Genomic DNA, 22,810 nt, shown 5'->3' on the forward strand with positions numbered 1-22,810 from the left:
TCTCAGCTCTTTGGTATCACTTTTCTATTGGGGGGGGACGGTAATGAGACAATGGGGGGATGCATGATGGTGGTGTAGAACTTGTTCATATGCAGCTTCGACGTTCTTCATTCTCTGTGACGCTTCTTTGTTATATTGTCTTGTGTTATTCCCCGCATTCTAGGGGTTTCCTTAATATTCCAGCCGTTTTCTTTATCGTTAGGCGTTGTATTTTTGCAGTTATTCCTCTGATTCTAATTTCTAACATTTTTTTTCGAAGTTTTTCGGAATTGTTCCAAGTGCTCTTACTATTACCGGTACTATTTTGATTTTCTTCATCATCCAAATCCCTTTTAACTCTCTGGCTAGCTCTGTGTATTTGCTTCGTTTCTCCTTTTCTTTCATACTCACCCTGTGATCAGCTGAGACAACAAAGTCTACGATTTGACAGGATTTTTCTTTCTTGTTAATTATTACGACATCTGGTCTTCTTGCTTGGATGGGGCTGTCCGTCTGTATGTCCATGCCCCATAGGATTATATGGTTCTCGTTTTCGAGTGCTGTTGCGGGTTTATGCTTGTACCATTTGTCCGTACGCTCAAAATGCAGTCGTTTGCATAATTCCCAGTGCACCGCCCTCCCCACTTGGTCATGCCTGTTTTTGTATTCCTTTTGGGCCACTTTGCTGCATTCACTTACTATATGGTTTATCGTTTCGTCTCTGTCCACATAGTCTGCATTAGCTGTTTTCTTGTGTTTTATCGATCCTTGCTTTGATATGGTTATCGAGTTATATTGTGCTGCAGTTATTAGGGATTCAGTTTCACGGTTTATATGTCCTTTTCGCATCCATGTCCAGGTGTTTTCGTTATTCTCATCTTTTTTCATTCTTATGAATCTTCCGTGGAGTTGTTTTTCTTCCCATTTCTCTTTTCTCGTTTTGTCATTTGTCTCTCTGTTTTCTGTTTTGTTGTTTTTTTTCGGTGTCTCTCACTGCCATAATTATACTTTCAGTGTTTTGCATTATATATTTTTCTAGTTTTTTTTTCGTATCCTTCAGTCTTCTATAGAGATCAGTCCGCTTCCGCCGTCTTTCCTTTTCACGTAGAGTCTGTCAGTATCGTCCTTTACGTGTAGTGCATTATGCATGGTCATGAGATTCCTGGTTTTCTGGTCGAGTTGTCTCAGTTCTTCTTTTGTCCATCCTATAAACGGTCCAGAGTATCTTACTAGTGATTCTGCCCATGCATTAATACCTTTTATTAGGTTTCTACTATATAATTTCGTTTCCAGGAGTTTCTTGTTCTCCTGAGGTATGCCTTTCCAATTTTCTCTTTCATTTCCGTTGCTCTGATTGCTGTGCGCTTCCAGAATTCCCAAGTATTTATAGTCGTATTGTTCCCCTAGTACCCTCATTTCTGTTTGGTTGGGTAGTTCCATGCCTTCTGTCGTTTCCAGTTTTTCCTTTCTTATAACTAGTTCTGCGCACTTTCCCATTCCAAATTCCATTTGGATATCTTGGCTGAAGATTCTGGTAGTGTTGATTAGTGTATCTAGCTCTGTTTCGGTCCTTGCAAATAGTTTCAGATCGTCCATGTACATCAGGTGGTTCATTTTTTCCTCTGTATTGGAGAACTTGTATCCGGCTTGGCACCTTCTCAAAATACTGTTCAAGGGCATCATGGCTATGATGAATAGTAGTGGTGATAGTGAGTCTCCTTGGAAGATTCCTCTTTGTATGTTAATTTCTGTTATGTGTTGTCCATCGGCTGTCAGTTCCAGTCGCCATGTTTTCATTGCATTTTCTATCACGTTTGTGATCCCGCTTCGTATTTTATACATTTTTAGGCATTCTATTATCCATGCTTGGGGGATCCTGTCGTACGCTTTTTTGTAGTCGATCCATGCCATGGCTAAATTCTTTTTCCTCCATTTTTCCTATGTTGATTTCATTCACTGTTTCTTCTTCTATTTGTTCTAACTCTTCTTTTATGTCTTTCAGCCATTCGACATTTCTATTGTGATCTCGTCGCTCTTCCCATATTTTACTCCAGTAGAGTTTAGTTTCTGTCGGATTTGGTTGTTCCGTTTTTGTTTTTCCTCCGTTCTCATTTTGGTAGAATTGGCTTTTAATAGTTTCAAATGTTCTGTTTTGTTCGCATTGTTCAGATTTATATCTATATCGTCTCAATCTAGCTTCTTTTGCTTTTATTTTTTTGGTTCAGTTCTTCATGTTTCTTGTTTAGCCTCTCCCTGTCAGTTACATTTCCAATGTTCCGTTTTCTCCACATTGCTTTCTTCCTGTTAATCTTTTTGGCTTCTTTTTTATGTTTGTGTATTTGGGGTTCTAGTCTTATTTACCATCCAGGTTTTGTCGGTCCGATTGTCCCCGGTTGTTTTTCTGATTTGAGATTCATACTTACCATTTTGGCGCCCGCGTAAATGATGTTGTTTAAGTCTGTGATTGTATTTGTTGGGATGTGTGGGAGGAGCTTGTAAACCTGGCCTGTTTCTGTTTTTAGTTTCCTATGCTCTTGGTTCCTTAATGATAGGAGCTTTGTTTTTTTTTCCTCGTTCATCAGTTGTATTATATTATTTCATTTGCTTCATTCTCTGTTAGTTCTGTTTCATTGTTCTCGGTTTCCACGTTTGTGTACTTCGTTCTTTGTTGGTCGGCGGCCTTTGGTGTTTTTACTTGTGGGGACTCAACTTGTGGTGTCGCTCTACATGCGGTTCCGTTGGGGGATGCTTCTTGTTCAGTTTCATCATTTAGTTTTCGCTGTATTTCTGTTAGTTCTAGTTTAGAGAACCAACCTTTCTTGAGTATTAGTCTTGCTTGGTCCTCATTTCTTTGTTCTGTCGTATGGAAGTCACTGGATAGGTCCCATAGTTCTTTCCGTCGTTTCCGATAACATCCATATCTATATTTAGGATGACTTCTATAGTAGCATTCCATTACGAGTCTATTCTCTTTTGTTGTCCATTTTTTTCTTCGGTTGTTTTTCTTTTGATGGTTATCATGGCTGTGCTGTCTTTGTTCGGTATCTTTTTGTTCCCTGAAATAAGAGGTTATACTTACCTGTTCAGCGTCCATGTTATTTGAGTTTCTGAAATTAGAAAGTTGGCCAACATTCGCAGGATGACGACCAAGTCCCCCATGCTGGCTACCGAGGGAGAACCTGTCGATCATGACGCCCAGATCTTTCTTCTGAGTCCCACGGTTTATTTGTAATTGATATTTTTATTTGTAATTGATATTTTTATTTGTAATTGATATTTTGGTGTTTGTGACAACACCGGGCCCAGAGTTGTTTTACTTGTGGTTCTGCTGCAGGGATAGTGTAACGCTCCCATGTATACAGGAGGTATCGTGCACTATCACACATACATATGGGACATGAACAAAAAATATATAAAAACAAATAAAGAAAAATAAATAAAAAATAAAAAATAAAAAATGAAATTAAAAAAATAAATAAATAAGTAAATGATTAAAATTAAAATTTGAAAAATAAAAAATTAAGGAAACAGGTTCAAAGGACTTATTAATATTTACTTAGTACAAGTCCGTAGTTGTAATTCGAAATTAAAGATATTTAAAGATAGATTCCCCTCCCACTCTTACAAGTGTATTTGTATTGTAGATTCGTCGTAATACCGTCAGATATAGTTACCGATTTTTTCCCGTCCTTTCTTCTTTCTTGGGCCGGGGGGATATTTTAGGTACATTTGCATTTAACCACCGACTGGAATGAATATTATATTTGGCAGAGATTGCGTCAAAATAAAGAATTTTAATAAATCGACAATTTAGCACCAAAAAAATATCGGTGGGAATATACTTTCTAAGCAGGATTGCTAGTTGTATGATTGTAGATAGAGGGGCTGCTCGAGTGGTATAGTGGATCAGTAACTATATCAGATGGAGGATGGGAAGAAGGATGACTTGAAGACAAAATATTAGTGTCTGTTATGGGAGGATTGCGTGGGGGCTCAGTAATTGTGCATGGATATATAACATCTTTATGGATGCAATCATTATTGAGTGGGCATATATGTTTGTTATTACAATTACAGTTAGTTTTGGGTTTAATTGGGAAAGGGATTTTTTGGGCTGATTTTATTTTTTTTTATTAGATATTATTTTATATACATATGTATATAATCATTAATATTAAAGTTTTTGTTATTAGATACTTTATATATATATATATTAGCTTTTATTATTAGATGTATATATATATATATAATATATAGATGGAAAAACTAAAGCATATTATACATATTATTATTTAACTAACTTTCTTGGATTTACATTTTTGGATTTTACCGTCATTGGATACTTTACCTTTCACCATATTATCGATTCACATGAAATCACCTTTTTCTTCACCCTATTCCCTATGCTTCACTTTTTGTTATCAAGTAAGATCTTTGATTTACTTGCAGTTTTATCAAATACTTTTGCATGCAAAATCCGATCCCGCATTTTGCTAATTCCCACCATCTGATGAGAAGGAAAGCATTTCTTCGAAATTGCACGGACTAAGGACTATCCACTTATTTAGTGTTTCCTTTTCAAATTAAATATGTTTTTAACTCTTTTTCAAAGTGTATTAACATGTTTTATTAACTATTTTCTGTTATATATATATATATATATATATACATATAATCATTAATATTAAAGTTGAACTTCATAAATTTAACTTTAAAATCATGGCACTTTCTTTAAACATATATAGTTAAGTAGATATTAAGTCTCTGGAACACTGTAAATTTATATTTCTGTAATTTTTTCTGGATTTTATAAATATGGATCTATTCATTGTGGAGTCATATATTAAGAGATTTAAAATAATTATCACATGAAATAGCAAAATATGCGGTTGAAGCGGTCATATATTTATCAGTATTTATAATGAATGTACTATTTCTATCACAAATTCTCAACGACAAAACCATTTTACCTTTCCTAATTTATGTCGTGAAAGGGGTGTTATAAATAATGGTAAACATGTATTTATGGTGTTTAAAATATTACTCGAGGACGCAGTCGACTTATGCTTGGTTTATTTCTATCTTCCTGCTGATTTCAAATATGTTTTTGAGTTAGTTCAGAGTATTATGATCTGACTGTGGTCTCGTGTTTAACGGCACAAACTGACGCTGTGGGTGTTCCAAGCTCGAAAGCAGTTTGTTCCACAAAAAAACCACTTCTACTTAGATTGTTGACAACTTTTAGCTAGTCTTTTTCGTAAGTACCTCATCTCTTTCTATACCTTTTCTAGTTCAAAATGGGAGTAGTTTATTTCAAAATGGGAATGCCTCCAAGATATGTGTTTTCACACTTCTCCTGTTATCGCAGTTTTCAGTTGACCTAACCATTATAAATTTAAATTTTTTATTTTAATTTTTTTTATTTTAAATTTCTTATTTTGAACTGAACTATTTCCAATTTGAAATGAACTATTCCCATTTCGAACTGAACTATTCCCATTTTAAAATGAACTATTCCCATTTTAAAATGAACTATTCCCATTTTGAACTGGACTATTCCCATTTTGAAATGGACTATTCCCATTTTGAAATTAACTATTCCCATTTTGAACTGGAAAAACTATAAAATAGATTCTGACAAGAAAAATAAATTCCAACAATAGAATCTTCGGATTCATACAATATGATGTGGAATCAAGAGTATTGATGATTAATCCTGAGTCTGTCACGGAAATTGCCAAATCGGTTTAATATTTAAAAGCAACTCTGTTCCGTCTGCCTGCTTCCCTCCTGACTACAACTTGGATGTCTTCAAGTCCAATGTTAACAAATTCCTAATGAACCGCCCCCTTAATTTAACACTTCATCAAATCTCCACACTAACGTAATGTACTTTTTTTTATTTTTTTTTTTATTACAATTTCACCCCAAACAAGGCACATTGCCACTTTGGTGTAGGGGGCTACTATCAGGGGAAACATCTACTGGGGTACTATGTAGGGATTAGGGCAGCGAGATGTTGGTTCACGTTGCACTTGAACTTATGCATGTCAGTACAGTTGGGGAAGCAGTGACCTGGAATGGAATTCCAAAGTCTAGCAGTTCTGGGGAAGAAACTACTGGAGTAGAAAGATCTTTTACATCTAGGGATCTCTACAGTGTAGGGGTGGGATTTTGCAGCTTGTCGGGTCTGTCGAGGGTGTTCACGTCGTGGGGGCACAAGTGCTTGCAGTTCTTCAGAGCATTCACCATTATAATACTTGTAGAACAGGCAGAGGGATGCAACGTTTCGACGATGGGACAGAGGCTGAAGGTTAGATGCCAGTTTAGGGCCTATCAGATTTGCGACTCTCTTTTGAGCCCTGTCAAGGAGCGAGAATAACCCTTATCCCTGAGTGGCTTCCGGGCCTTGATAAGTGGTGATCACTGTGTAAAAAAAAAACAAAAAAACAAACATTTTTTTCTTTTTTGTAGATTTTAAGCATTAAAAAAATTGACTGGATAAAATATTTTGTACCTCTGAGCTAATCCTGCCAGAACTTTTTGTATGCTTAGTGTCGGCTGTCTTTCTAGATTTTTCAATCGTATACTGTTTTGGTAATTTCTGGTACTGATTTAGGTTTCTTTGACAATAATCTAAAATGACTTAATTAGTGCTCAAATTTTCTGGGTACCCATTCCTTACAAGTACCCAAAGATAGCCGTAATTTTTCTCTGCCATGTTTGTCTCGTGACGTATATGTCTGGTTACATCCGGGGTTTTAGCAGAGGTTCCATATAAGGGGAGACAAAATTGAACTAAACACAGACATTTGAAAGTTTCACTTGTATATCTTCCGTTTGTTGTTGTTTCTGTTAAACACCTTTAATTCATTACGAATGAAATCAGATGATTATTGTTGGTATTCATTTCTCCGATATCTTCATAGTTTGAACTCTTTCTAGAAAGACCGGATACTTACGATAGTGATCACATGAAGATGAATAACATTACTGAGTGAAAGTCTTTCTGTGGAGCGAACTGGATTCGAACTTGGTACACCCAGGTTGTCAAGTCGTGTTATTAGCCATTGTCACCACTGTGAGTGTAACACGTAAGTTCGGTGGAGATACATAGATTCAAGAGCAGAATAAACTAGATACTTAATCCTTGTCAGAGCAACCAGTCTATGGAAGGAAAAGGTATATATATATATATATATATATATATATATATATAGAGAGAGAGAGAGAGAGAGAGAGAAAAAGAGAGAGAGAGGGAGGAACGATAAAACTGTCGCTCTAGAAAAGACGACATGATTCTATTTCCGTTTGATAAAACTCGTTTTTTTTTTTTAATTTTTGTTGCAGACTATCTACAAGTTGGCCAGTTGTGTACAAATCCCAAGAGCGCTAGGAGTATTCTATCATGTTTGAAAGCGACACAATATTCAACGAGTGAGATCGGAGATGCACCACTACAACTCATGCTCTCCACCGGTCCAAGTTAAAACAACAGGGCCATTGCCAGCACCCTTAAAATGCATTACTGGATTGCCACGAATAACAGGGACGTTCTCAGGGTGATGAAAAGAAGGTTTCCGGCTGTGGTTATGGTCTTTAGTGTACTTTCAAGTTAGGCCCACATCATGTCAACTCACATCTTCATAGTCGACTTGAAAGTCAACACCAAAGTGTACCTGGATGTGCTGAAAAGTGTGGTGATCCCTTGGTGCAATCAGGTGGCAGCAGGACTCGGCGCCTGTCCACAAGTGCAAAAAGGCCTAGGCTTGGCTGCAGAAGGAGCGCTAAGACTTTGTACCTTCTCTTACTGGTCCTCTCCTCACAGGACCTGAACCCGCTGAACTACTTCCGATGATCATACGTCAAGATCATCACTAACATGACCTCTCACAACAACACAATTAACCTGATCGCCGCCATCGTCCTCTATTACATAATCAAGTTACTTGAATTAATTTTTTAAATAAAAGTCTTAAAATAAAGCTGTAGGGTTGTTTTCATTAAGGAGACAATTTTATTGTTTCACCCTGTATATATGATTTACTAAAGTAAAGTTTGTTAATTGTATTATTAAATGATTAAACAACTGAAAATGTATTATTTTGACGATAATAGTACGCGTGTTTTTAATATATATATATATATATATATATATATATATATATATATATATATGTCTGTGTGTGTGTGTGCGTGCGTGTGTGTGTACATGTGTGTGTATAAATTACGTACATATATGCATATATATCTGTATAAATTACGTACATATATGCATAGATATATATCTGTATGTATATATATATATATATATATATATATATATATATATATATATATATATATATATATATATATATATATCAGCATAAGTCTTAGTTAATACATCCGCCAATTTTGACCTTTTAAGCTTCTTGTCGGGGGCAGGCTGCGTTAAAATGGCAGCAAATGATATATGAATGGATTATTTTTATATTAAAAATATAGAGCCCGTCTCACTGCTGCCATAGGATGAATTCCGAAACGACAAAGATCGCTTACCCGCCATGGTTCATTGACAAAGTATAGACTTTAATTCTTTTCTCTTTGCTGAGTTAAGCAACAAAGTTACAGTGACACTGCGACTTGCCTCAAGAGAGCAAGTGACCTTTCCTTATCTGTTTTCCGACGATTTTTTTCAGAAAGTACACGTAACTGGCGAGTGCGGAAAGAAACAAATGACACACGAAAACCGCGTCTCTTTTGGCAAATCTTTTAGTCTTTCTAACGGCAACACCATTAGTTGCTATTAGGCTTCAATACAGAGGCGTATATCGAAGGGAAGAAAGTGCTTGCTCACAGTTTACGATTTTTAAAGTTCAACGTGATTAGCAGTTTGCCTTAGAAAAGTGCAAATATAACCGTTAGTGAAATATAAATCAGGACTTTTCGCCGATTGAACGACTGAGGGGTTATTTTATTCTACATGCGTTTGTATGGTTAGAGTTCGAGCCCAGGTATGAATGCGTCATTTTTTTTTTTATTATTTGTATAATTCAGACTACTATTCTCATCTTGAATGTTATTCCTATAACTAAGATATAACTTACTTTCTTTAAGTGCATCTGATCAAACTTGTGAATCCATAATAATTTCAAACCGAATCCTTTATTTAATCCACGTTAGTAGATAGTTCTCGTTTCAATAGCAATTATTGGGTAGATATCTTTAACGTACTTTGGGGTAATTGCGCCAAATCCGGGGGTAATTGTGCCAACTAAAAAAAAAGTGCATTTTATATGCGTGGTTGCCAAAAGAGGACTTTTAGCTAGTTGGCCCATTTACCCCAAAGTACGGTATATTCATTTGAAATTTAGTTACCATCGCTTGTAACGAGGATTGAACCTAGAACTTCTAGAAAACTGGTATTTTTAACTCATTGTTACTCAACAACTTTGTCCGTTGCGAATGTGTCCAAGTTAAGTTTATGTATTAAAAACTATATATAAGATGCGGTTCTTGTGCATTCTAAATGGATGGAACTTGATTAAAATAGTAATAAGGATCTTTACAATGGAAACTTACTAATAGAAGGGTTATCCTACAATAATTCTAATGATTAGAATTCGAGCAACGCCAGATGGCCTGCTAGTGACAATAAAATGTAGCTTATCGAGTAAGTTAATATTTTATACAAAATTTATGTATAAACATAAATTTTGTATAAAATATTAACTTACATAAATTTTGTATAAAATATTAACTTACACGATAAGCTACATTTTATTGTCACTAGCAGGCCATCTGGCGTTGCCGAAAATTACGCTTTAATATGATATTGTAATTTATGCAGATTTCTCATTTATTATTATAGAGCCACTTCTTTATTTATAAATAGCGGGGGGTACCCGGCGTTGTCCGGGTGTTTGGATGTGTGTGTTGTAGGAGGAAGGGACCCTGTTTTAATATTATTAAAAAAACACGATGTTATAAAAAATTGGAAAAACCAAAACAAAGCAAAACCTCGAACAAATGTAAAAAAAAAAAAATAAATAGACAGGCTCGAACCTTAAGCATCGATGCTAAGGCGAAAAAATAACCGACAGGTTATCTCTACGCCAAAGAGACACACAATTGAGAACGGATAAAATTAATCCTTTAAAAACACTTGCAGGTGGTTGAAACTAACGTCACCGTTTTCTAGGTCACACATGACGTCGCTGTCGTAGTAGCAAGAGGAGGCCGAATTTAGGGTGAAGGTAAACCCACACACACATCACATCACACACACACACACACACGCACACACACACACACACATACATTTTAGTTTTTATATTTATAGATGCCCCCTGCCCTGGTTTAGCTAATATATGACGCGTAAAATTAAAAGGAATAAAAAAAAACGAATGTGAAAGAATACCAAAGGAAAAAAAGGAAAAAAAGAAAACAAAACAAAAGTTGCCACGTAAAATGCAAATATGTTTATTTAAATCTAATTTTTCTTAATGGAAAAAACAAATTCAAAAAAATAAAACTTACCATGTATAATGAAAATATGTTTATTAGATTTTATTTATTTATTTTTCTTTGTTTCAATGAAAAAGAAAAAAATGAATAAATAAAACCAGAAAACTGACCGTGTTTTTTATTTTTTTTAATGTTGGTTTGTTTTGTTTTATTTTGGTTTCTTTTTTTTTTGTATTGTTTTCTTGTCGCTGTTAACTAATTTGTTGTCGCTGTTAACTAATTTGAATGTCGTCTGATTCCAATACCGATAGCGCAGTAGTAATTGTGCTAATGAAACTCTCGGAAATGCAATGCATAGAAATAAATAATGAATAAGTAACTAATCCGAAAATAGGAAGTCAGCTCTCCCCCCTAGTATCATGTATGAATTCAGTGCAAACATAATAGAAGTATAAAGACAAGTATAAGAAGTAAATAAAATATTAAAGCGACTAATCGGTGCAAGATTTGAAGAACGCTGGCGGCTGACAGTTAAAAGTTTCTTGTAAAAACTGGAATCCAATGTTAGTTCGTTTCGTTTACGTAATCCTTCGAATCGCAACCCCCACCCCCTACAAAAAGGGAAAAAATATAAATGTAAGAAAAAAAGAAGAAATTTATATAATGTCACAAGTAAGCTACAGAATAACTGGAATGTAAATCGCGTTTCATCCGACGGAAAAATGCCAATCCATATGTTTTAAGCAACTAAGAACTAAAACCGGTGTTCCTGTGGACGTATCCGCAGCGGTGTTAAGTGGTCGCGGGCGGAGTATGAATCGAATAGAGAGAAAAGATTTGAACAACTTCTATTGATTCTAACCGATTGTGGCAGTGAACTCTCACCGGAAAAAATATAGAAATGTACGAATACCAAGGAACTATAAGGGTAGTAGGCCTATAGTACATCTCAGATCCTGTGCTGAAGTGTGGCGACATTACATTTGAATGTAATGTCGTGATTTTTAATCCTATTATGGTCAAACTCATACGGGAAAAATGAGTTCATTTTATTTATATAGAGATTATATTATACCCAATATATACCGAGGGTGGACAAAATTTAAAAGAACACTTTAAAGTCAACAAAATTCATTTTAATACGGTGTAGATCCACATATTGCGGCAATTACAGCCTTAATTCTCCGAGGTATTCATTCGTACAAATTGTGAATCGTTTTCAAAGGAATTTTATCCTATTCTTTAGATAAAACATCCTCAGTTCTTTTAGAAAAGATGGCGGCGGAAATCGATTTCTTACTTGAATTTCCAAAATTAACTATAAATGTTCAGTAATGTTGAGATTTGGGGATTGTGGTGGTCAAATCAGATGCTCAACTTTATTGGAATGCTCTTCGTGCCAATCTTTTATAATTCTAGCTGTATGGATTGGGGAATTATCATCTTGAAATATGGCTTTCCTTTCCGTAAACTCTTCTTGAACCATACGACGAACTTGGTCACCCAAAATTCCTAAATAGTCTTGACAGTTCTTCTATGAAGAGTAATCATTGATCCAACGGATTTCCAAGAAATAGCACCCTTAATCATCACAGATCCCCCGCCATGCTTTATGGTTGGGATAAGGCAGTCTGGATAAAATGCGTTTTTCGGCTATCTCCAAACGTAGACTCGGCTGGTAGCCGGAAATATAGAAAACAATGATTCGTCAGAGAAAATCACATTTTTTCACTGCTCGAAGGACTAATTTTGGAGGGGTTTACACCACTCTAATCGCTTTGAAACATTTATCCTTGGGACCATAGGTTTTCTAATTGCAGCTCTTCCGTAAAATCCAAATTTGTACAGCTCTCGATAAACAGTTTTTTTGGAAACTGCATCCTGTAAATGGTTATTGAGTGGTTTTATGTCAAGAGTTGATTGTTTAAAACACGCTCAAAGATTGATGCCAAAAATGTTAGGTGTTTCTCTTATTTTGTCCAACCCCTGTAGTAGTGGATCCCCAACGTGACTCCATAATAAATTTGCCTAATATAGTAGATTTCGTATTTGTTATTTCTTATTATGCAGCAAATATTCTATTCCTTATTATATTGTACCTAATATACTGTAATGATTTCAAAAATTAAAATAATAACTTGGGTGTTATCAGCTAAAATCAAAGCCAAAGCATTTAGCGCTCCAGCCGTAGTCGTTACTGTTTGAGCTATCGTCAGATGGATACGAGAATGGTCACATTTAACTGAATTTAACGTATAAATGTATATTTGCGCATGCGTGCAAGGGCATTTTAAGTCGACTTACGCTTGTCAAGTTCAATTTTCTTTCAATTTTGATCATTTAGCAGGCATTTTTACCATCTAAAAATAAAGTCAAATTTGTTCACGGATATAAATCTCTTATATATATTAAGTTTCACGTCTGTAAACCATAAATGTCGGAGGACTTTGGTAGAGACCATCCGGCACAGATACAGACAAGTTCACACACACACACACACACACACACACACACATATATATATATATATATGTATATATATATACTAGCATGGGTGTCCGGCGTTGCCCGGGTGTTTGCAGGTGTGTGTTGAGCAAAAACAAAAAAGTGGTAGTAGGAAGGCAGGCTTGAACCCGTACCGCGAAGGAGGGAAAGAACGGGGTAAAAACCTGACGTCTAGGCTGTTATAACCACCGCTAAACCGGTAATGACATAGGTTTAAATTAAGGCTAGACAATAGAAAAGGGGGGGTGACTTTCGAAAATATCGGTAAAAAAGCGACCCTTCTCTGTAGAAAAGCGTCCAGTTAAGGGCGAATAAATTAATGTTTTTAGCCAATTTTTCGGTATTTGTCGTCTGAAAGGTCGAGCTTCAAAACGATACTGATCTTGTCAAAATTCGTCGCCCCTGTCCAAAGTTTTAGGCAGACATGCAAACATACATACATACATTTATACATTGGTAGCTCAAAATTTTGACCCAAACCGATTAAAAAGCTTGCCCTATCTCTGAATAACCTTTATGTAAAATTTCAATTGTTTAGACCAGAAATTGTCTGAGTAAATTGGCAGAGACTGCAGTGGTCATTTTTTTAAACTTTGCCCCCTATTATGACCCCTTGTGCTCAAATCAAGTTATTAATTTAGATACATGTCCAATGAACCTATATCTAAAATTTCAAGTGTTTAGACCCAAAAATGTCGGAGGAGTTTAGTTAGTTAGGAGTTCTCAAAGGTCAAATCGTTGAACTTTGACCCCTTAACAACCAAATTTCTGGCCGAACACGGATTATATAGAATTTCCCAAATCTCCATACCCTGTATATCAAATTTCGAGTTTGTAGACTGAAAATTGAGAGAGTTATTGCGTAGGGAAATGCACACAGACAGACACACACACACGCGCACAGACACTTTATATATATATATATATATATATATATATATATATATATATATATATATAACAGACCAGCAAGATCCACATGCCTCATTTCTAGATCTATTCCTGGCCACAGTTCCCGATGATTGTGTAACGTATGCCCACAACCCATTCGGAAACGCTGATCACGCTGTGATAATGGTAGAAATCGCTCTAAATTATCGACCGAAACTGAAGAGCCATTGCTTCAAACAACAAGATATAAGAAGAAGGCTGAATGGGAAGCCATCACGGATATCACCAAAGATGCTCCGTAGGGAAATATCTCTTCTCTTCCCGCTGAACAGTGCGCAAATGAGACAACTGCATGGTTCAAAACGGCGATTGAAGAACATGTTCCTACGCGGAAATTTTATAGAAAGCCCCACTCTCCTCAATGGTTTATTCCTATTTGTGCAGTATTTTAAGGGTGAATGCTCTGACGAACTACAAGCCCTTGTACCTCCTCAACGTAAATATCCCCGACAAACCCGACAAGCAGCAAAGTCCCACCTCTACACAGTGGAGATTCCTAGATTTAAGGAAACTTTCTACTCCTATAGTTTCTTCCCCAAAACTGCTAGACTTTGGTACTCCCGGGATTCTGGTTTCTCCACTGTAGTGACATGCAGAAGTTCAAGTGTAATGTGAATATATATCTTGCTGCTCATATCCCTTCATAATATGCCTGCACTCTTTGTCCCCGAAAGTAACCCCTTATTTCAAAGTGGCACTGTGCCTTTTTTGGTGTGAAAATTGAATAATATATGTATATATATATATATATACACACACACATATATCTATATATATATATATATATATATATACACACACACAGATATATATATACACAAATATATATATATGTATATATATCAGATATATATATATGTATATATATATATATACACACACATATATATAGATCAGATCTGTGGTGTTACTATTCGGTGCAACCCCGTGAGGTATTTGGTATCAAGAAGGCCTTCCCGGCTTTTCAGACAGATGTTCTACACACACTGGACAAAAAGTTTAGTAATTAATCAATGCAAATGTCAGTGCGGTGCTGAGTATGTGGGTCGAACTCTTCAACGCCTGGGGGTCAGAATGTCCCAGCATATACCTATATAAGATTTTATCTTCCAGCCTGGCATATGCTTTAAAACCCACAGTTAATTCTGAAACATATCAGTATTCATTACTTTTGAGTTTTACAACTGTTCTCATTCATTAAAATATGGAGTATCCCTTTTACAATATTATTTCAAATTTATTTATTAATTCATGTGATAATAAGCAACATTTATGATTACCCATATGTATTTTGCTACTAATATTTCCACCATTCAAAACATTCCATGGATTATGGAAAAAAAACTTTAAAAAATGATTTGTACTCATTTTTCAAACAATATAATTGTTGTAATTCTACATAATTTAATTCAGAATTTCCATATAGTAGTAGCCAGGCTAGGCCACAGGAGAGACAACCAAAGCAAAAAAAAAAGAAGAAAACTTAGCAGGATTGATTCCAAAGCAACAAAACTGAAGTTTGCTAGCCAGGACACAATATATACACAATATATAAAATGTAGACAAATTTGGGAATATTTTATTTGTTTGACACTATAAGCTTTTTTACCAATTGTCATAAAATATTAGCCATAGAATGTCTTCAAATTTTCATATTGTTCAATCCCATAGAACTAAAGATATAACCATTTTAATCTTCACTACTACAATCTTGGCTACTAGTATATATACTAGTAGCCAAGATTGTATATATATATATATATATATATATATATATATATATATATATATATATATATATATATATTAGTGGCCTGGGAAAGTCACAGGAGAGACAAATGAAGCAGCAAAACTGAAGATGCCTACCGGGACACTATGTATACAAATGTAAGCATTTTGCATATTTTATTGGTTTGGAAATATAGGTTCTTTTTTTTCTCATAAAATTTTAACCATAGAATTGTATTATAATCTTCAAAAAAACCCTTGCAAATTTTCATGTAGTTTTTGTCTAATAAAACCAAAGATATGATCATCTCAATATTCAATTTGGTTAATAGTGCATATATATATATATATATATATATATATATATATATATATATATATATATATATATATATATATATATGCCACCATTTTTAGCAATTTTACCCGTTCGAAATTTGAGCTAGCAATGAAAAGAATTGAACAAATGAAGGATCGCTGGAAAGCTAATGCCCTAGATTGTGTAGTTCGCTATGTGACATTTGCCCTCAAAGTCGCACATTAGGGGGACATCAATCATCCAGAGCTTACTTTTTTCACTTTTTACTGCCATAAAATGTTTCAATCATAGTCATTTGTTTTCGTCATTTTTCATATGAATTACAAAATATTTGATATTTCCCCAAAACCTCTGGCCTTGATGGAGGAGAGTCTAAAACTTGCTGCTATAGTTTAAAATGATCTTAAATAACAGTAACTTTCAAACATTAGTAAATTTCACAGTGTGTAAGGATTATTTTATACTGGAGATATTCATAATCTCTCTCTCTCTCTCTCTATATATATATATATATATATATATATATATCCGTATATATAATATATATGTATAATATATCTATATATCTATAAAAACAGAGATGTGTGTGCCACAGACGATGTATGATTGGTTAATCCAATAATCACATCTCCTAAAAAAACTATGGTTCCTACGCTCTTACCTTTACCATAAAATATTATGGCTTTATTTATTGTCCATCTTGGAAGGGTTTAATTTTTTCATAACTTGTTATTTACAAATTAAAAAAATACGAAACTTACACAATCTAACAATCCAACTTACGGCATCACGGCCGCCATTCTGGTGCTAGCCGCAGACACGTACACACAACACGAAAACAATGTTTTGAAAATCTAGCAAAAATTAATTTTCCTGAAATTTTTCAATATTTAAAAATAAATTATGCCGGCTGATAAAATTTTAAAACTTTTTTTTAAAGCTAGAAAGATAAAATTTAAAAATACTTATCTTTATATAAAACGCGCGTTCACTCGTGGTCTTTTCATTTCAGGTTTGTATTACTGTACACATAGATTCGAAAAAGTTGTCAAAAAACAAATATATAACAAATAAATGTTATTAAAGGCAAGATAAGTTACTTTTCTACGAAACTGGATATATTTTTCGTGTTTTTATTCAATGTAACATATTTATTCAGCTCGAAAAACGGGTTTGTATTACTGTACACATAGATTCGAAAAAAGTTGATAAGATACGAAACAATATGCATAATATAAACACAGCACGAAAACACGCGCATACACGCACACACACACACTCACGTCCACTACCGTCCTTGGCTACGTCACGTTGTTATGGCAACACGATAAACACACAGTAAATTTGATTTTCTTCATTTCTACGCAAATATTACGCAAATATAAATCATATAGAATATCTGTATGAATATAATTACACGTAATAGTTAAATAAAGATGATCATCGTATAAGAGAACCAAAAAAAAAACTAATAGAGAATTAATTAAAAACGATTAAAAATATGCACATTAGCTAGATCTTTTGTAGATGAATGCAATTCCACGACTCATAAATAACAAAGTTGTATTTTCTTTTTAAATAAATAGAAAAAAGGGGTGTTGATAAGACTATCAATACACACAAAAAATATATATTTATTTTTGGGTAAAGTTCCCCCGGGTTTTCCTTTCACTTCAGTAAATAATGGTCTTTTGTTATATATATGGCGTACTATTATCCTTATATATATGATGTTTATGTTTATATATATATAAGTGATAGTGTCTGTGTGTGTCTGTGCGTCTGTGTGCATTTCCCTACGCTAAAACTCTGTCAATTTTAAGCCTACAGATTCGAAATTTGATATACAGGGTACTGAGATTTGGGAAAATCGATGTGATAGGTTTTCGACAGAAATTTGGCGATTACGTGGTCAATATTCAACAATTAGACCTTTAAGAACTCTACCAAACTCCTCCTACAATTTAGGGTCTAAACACGTGATATCATATATATAGATTCCTTGGACATGGATCTAACTTATTAACTTTACTTGATCCCTAAACAGTAAATGTTAAGAGGTCATAATAGGAGTCAAAGTTTAAAAAATTTGACCGTTTTTTTTCCTCAGCATACACTTCAAAACACCTGGGCAACGCCGGGCACCGATTGCTAGTATATATATATATAAATGTATATATATATATATATATATATATATATATATATATATATATATATATGAATATATATATAAATATATATATAAATATATTTATATATATATTCATATATATATAAATATATATATATAAATATATTTATATATATATAAATATATTTATATATATAAATATATATATAAATATATTTGTATATATATATAAATATATTTATATATATAAATATATTTGTATATATATATAAATATATTTATATATATAAATATATTTATATATATATAAATATATTTATATATATATAAATATATTTATATATATATAAATATATTTATATATATAGATATATATTTATATATATAAATATATTTATATATATATAAATATATATATATATATTTATATATATATATATATATTTATATATATATAAATATATTTATATATATATAAATATATTTATATATATAAATATATTTATATATATATATATAAATATATTTATATATATATATAAATATATTCATATATATATATAAATATATTATATATATATATCGTATTCATCGTAAATTGTTTCAGTGTTAAACATTGTAAAATACGCTTTAAACTTGTTATGAAAACGTTTCCTCACACGTAATGAACGGACCTTTTAACGCAAGTAACAAAATCAGATGTACACCGTTTAATGATGACATTGAAGTGTTCGCTAATTTTTATTTATTTTTTTCATTATTAAAAAAAAAATCACGTGTAAATCGTTTTCGTTTTTTTTTCTTTAATGGTAGTATATTTTTTATTGTTGAATGAATTGGACACAGAATACGGAAATTGTATCGATTCAGTGATTCACTAAAGAAATCAAAACATATCGAACAAATTTTCCGGGTTTGAAAATAACAGCAACAACAACAACAAAAAAAAAAGATATCGTACTGTTATTTTATTTTTTTTTCTTTACTGCTGCTGATCTGGACTGAAAGGTAAGCATTTCTCCACCCTTTTTTATTGTTCCAAAACTTGTTAACTATTTAATTAATTTGTTTTTAATCAAATAAAAATGTCGATTTCTTCTTGCTGCTGGATTCAAAGAAATCTGATAACATGGTTCTGGTTCAGTTTTTCACAAATGTATTCCTTCAAATTCGACTCGCGGGGGGGGGGAGTAATCAAAACATAAGAATAAGCGAAGTGAACATTTAAAAAAAAATAAATGTTAAAACTGAAAAAAAATTAAAAAAAAAAAACCCAAAAAAACTAACTGTTGGTACGGGTTTAGGTTCTTCCAAGTCCTAAAACTACCGACCAGCTTTCATAATTACTAAACGTACAACAAGTATAAACGACAAGAATTTATTAACAAACATGAAAACATGACAACACTGCAATTTAGAACATTAAGGTAAAAAGATTACTCACTTCAATAGTGGGGTTTACGGGAGGAGTGAGGACTGTATTCTAGAGTTGTACTTTGTCTGCCCAACATTGTCTTTTAGGAGAAGGACTTTTTGCGTCCGTGCCTCATGTGTACGGACTCTCCTCTTCTTTCTCAAGGGACCTCACTCCTTACCTTACACCGGTAATCCGGTGCTCTTATTTATTCCCCTACATAACGTAAGGCAAACGAACGATGTTAAATGTAAAAATGGGAAAAACAAAAAAAGAAAACGCGAATGTGATGGAAAAATAAAACAGAAAAACGAACGTTTAAACTTTTAAAAATGTGAAAAATACCCCCCCCCCAAAAAAAATAACACTGGCTTAAATAACCTTGTTTCAATATTAAAATTTAAAAAATCCCAAAAAGACACCTCGCACCACAATTCGAACCCAAAACATTTAGAAAATGAGGCTGCGCTCTAAGCAACTGAGCTAAGACGACGTCGACGAAATTGGATCGTTTTTTTCTTTTTAAATTTAAACTAAATCATGTTCCGACGTCATTTGCACATGTGTAGAACTGAACTTGTCACGAGAGGGCGGTTTTTGCTGACCCTTCCCTGTAGAAAACTGATGATTTTAGAGTGAAGGAATTAATGATTTTGGGCAATTTTTCGATATTTGTCGGGCGAAGGTTGGAACTTTAAAATGATACCAGTCTTGTGAAAATCTGTGACCAATGTCGAAAGTTTTTGCGAGATATACAAACACACATACATACATACAAACATACACACATTTTTGCTTTTCTATAGATATAAAAGCGAAAATGTATGTGCATTCGCTTTTTCTGTATGCCTACAAAAGGCGTTTTCAGAGAAGCAGTCGGTCGCCTAACAACTTTTTAAAACTTTTTATATCACATGTAAATCGTAATATCTCAGAGTTAACTGTGGAGCCCACCTTTCTATTTAATTTGCTTGACTTCGGGAAGATAAATATTCAACATTTGTCGTTCGCAGCATGTGGATTAGTCTTTTTCCTATAATAAAAGCGACACTAATTCTGGCAGTATTTTCCGTCTATCGGCAGAAATGTCCGAAAGCAATCAGAAATATTTTCCATATACCAAACAATTGCTATTCAATTTGGACAAGGGGAGCTGGTCCCCCCCCAACATCTTGGGAAAATAAAAACAAAAAAAAAGCGTTACCGTAGTAAATGAAATACTATCCCGCAGTCAAACTTGACCTCATTAAGTCATTAAAACGTGCACCTGCCAAATCCAAGTAATTAAATAAATTCAAACGTGTTTCCGCTAGCATCTCTCGGTGGCGCAAAGGTTAACGTCGGACTCTTTTTTTTTCACACTTTAATTTCCAACTTTGCCTCAAGGGTTCGGGTTCGATCCTCATACTTATCTACCAAAACAGTTTTTTTTTATTTTTGCCCTCCCCCCAGGAGTTTTGATTTACCCAAAACCACACACACCTCCAAACACCCGGGCAACGCCGGGTACCCCTCGCTAGTATACACCTTTTTGGAAATTTTCCGAATCTCAACGACAATTGGTCAGAATTTGACAAATGAAGGCTCGTTGAAAAGGTAATTCCCTGAATTACCTTTAGTGCGCTATGTTACATTTGCTCTTGACGTCGCACATTAAGGGGATCATCCACCATTAAGAGCCTATTTTGTGACATTTAAAAATAAGCAAACAACGGTTACATTATTACAAACTAAGGCTTTTTGAACAACATTTAGATTAATTTATGTAATATTAAGTGTAAACTTCTCCCTTTATGTTGCACATAAAATCATTGTTATTTGTTATCCTAGTTTTGCATTTGAATTTGTTTTATACATAGGGGTCACCACTTATCAAGGTCCGGAGGCCACTCGAAGATAAGGGTTATTTAGTGTACAGTAGTCATGGAATTATATCATAGTAATCGTTAGTAGTGAAAATTTTGTAAATTGAATTACTTAGAGGGACGGTTCATTAAGAATTTGTTTACGTTGGACTTGAAGACAACCAAAATGAAATCAGATGGAAAACAGGCAAACGATAAAGAGTTCCACAGCTCTGTTCATGGAATCTACATTTTGGTTTAGACACAGATAAATAGTGGGGAAAATTATTGACAGGGGTTTCAGCTAGACGAGTTTTTTCGTGAAAATTTGGCGAGGAGGAACCATAGATTGGAGCTCAGACGAGTGTTTGCAATGGAAATAACGATAAAGCAGAGACAAGCTCGCAACATCTCTATTCTGTGGGAAAGAGTTTGCAGGGAAAAGAAAAGGGCATCCTCCACTAAGATAAAAAGTCTTTTTTGAACTCGGTCAAGGCAGGATAAGCTGCTTCTACCAGTTCCTTCCCAGAATTACAAAATATATATTACACAGATTCAGTGAAAAAAACATATATGTTAAATATATAAATTGAAATATATAAATGATTCAACATATAATTATTTCACCCAATCTTAAGACAAGCATTTAAAATAATTGAAAAAGTTTGGAATCAAGTTTCCCCTTGCTGTTATTTCAGATTATTTGAAATCATATTAGCAAGCTTTAGTTTTCCCTCCATCAAGGCCAGAGGTTTGGGGGATATATATATATATATATATATATTTATTTATATATATATATATATATATATTATTATTATTATTATTATTATTATTATTATTATTATTATTATTATTATTATGTCAGCCAGTCAGTACTTATTGTTGAGTACTTTAAAGTTGAAATAGAAAGTCGGTCACCTAAGTTTACTTGCATAGATCATTATTTTATAATCATTACATTACTATAGCCGGATGTTAAAACATTTAAAAAATAAATGTTAAAATTTCAACAATATTTCTCGCCGTTGAGATTGGCCGTGGGGTTTGTTCCTTGCTAATGGAGCCATAGATGGCTTTGTTACTGTGTTCAGATCTCTCGACCGCTACTTAACCTTGCACTGATCATTCCCGAAAGGATGAAGCACTAGTGTCTATAGGTATTAAAAATTATATATATATATATATATATATATATATATATATATATATATATATATATATATAGGAAATTTATTACTGTGAGTCCAGAATGAGTTTACAAATTGTTTCAGCTAGAGGAAAATCCTCAAAGAGAGGAAAAAATCCAACTAGCATCGTCAGAATTCATAGATGGACTAAGTTATAAAGTCAAATGACGATGCTAGTTGGATTTTTTTCCTCTCTTTGAGGATTTTCCTCTAGCTGAAACAATTTGTAAACTCATTCTGGACTCATAGTAATAAATTTACTATATACTGCTCTGACTACACATTGAGCACTCTAGT

This window comes from Euprymna scolopes, chromosome 6, assembly GCF_053919585.1.
Source record: "Euprymna scolopes isolate OS-2025 chromosome 6, ASM5391958v1, whole genome shotgun sequence".
NCBI classification, from domain to species: domain Eukaryota; kingdom Metazoa; phylum Mollusca; class Cephalopoda; order Sepiida; family Sepiolidae; genus Euprymna; species Euprymna scolopes.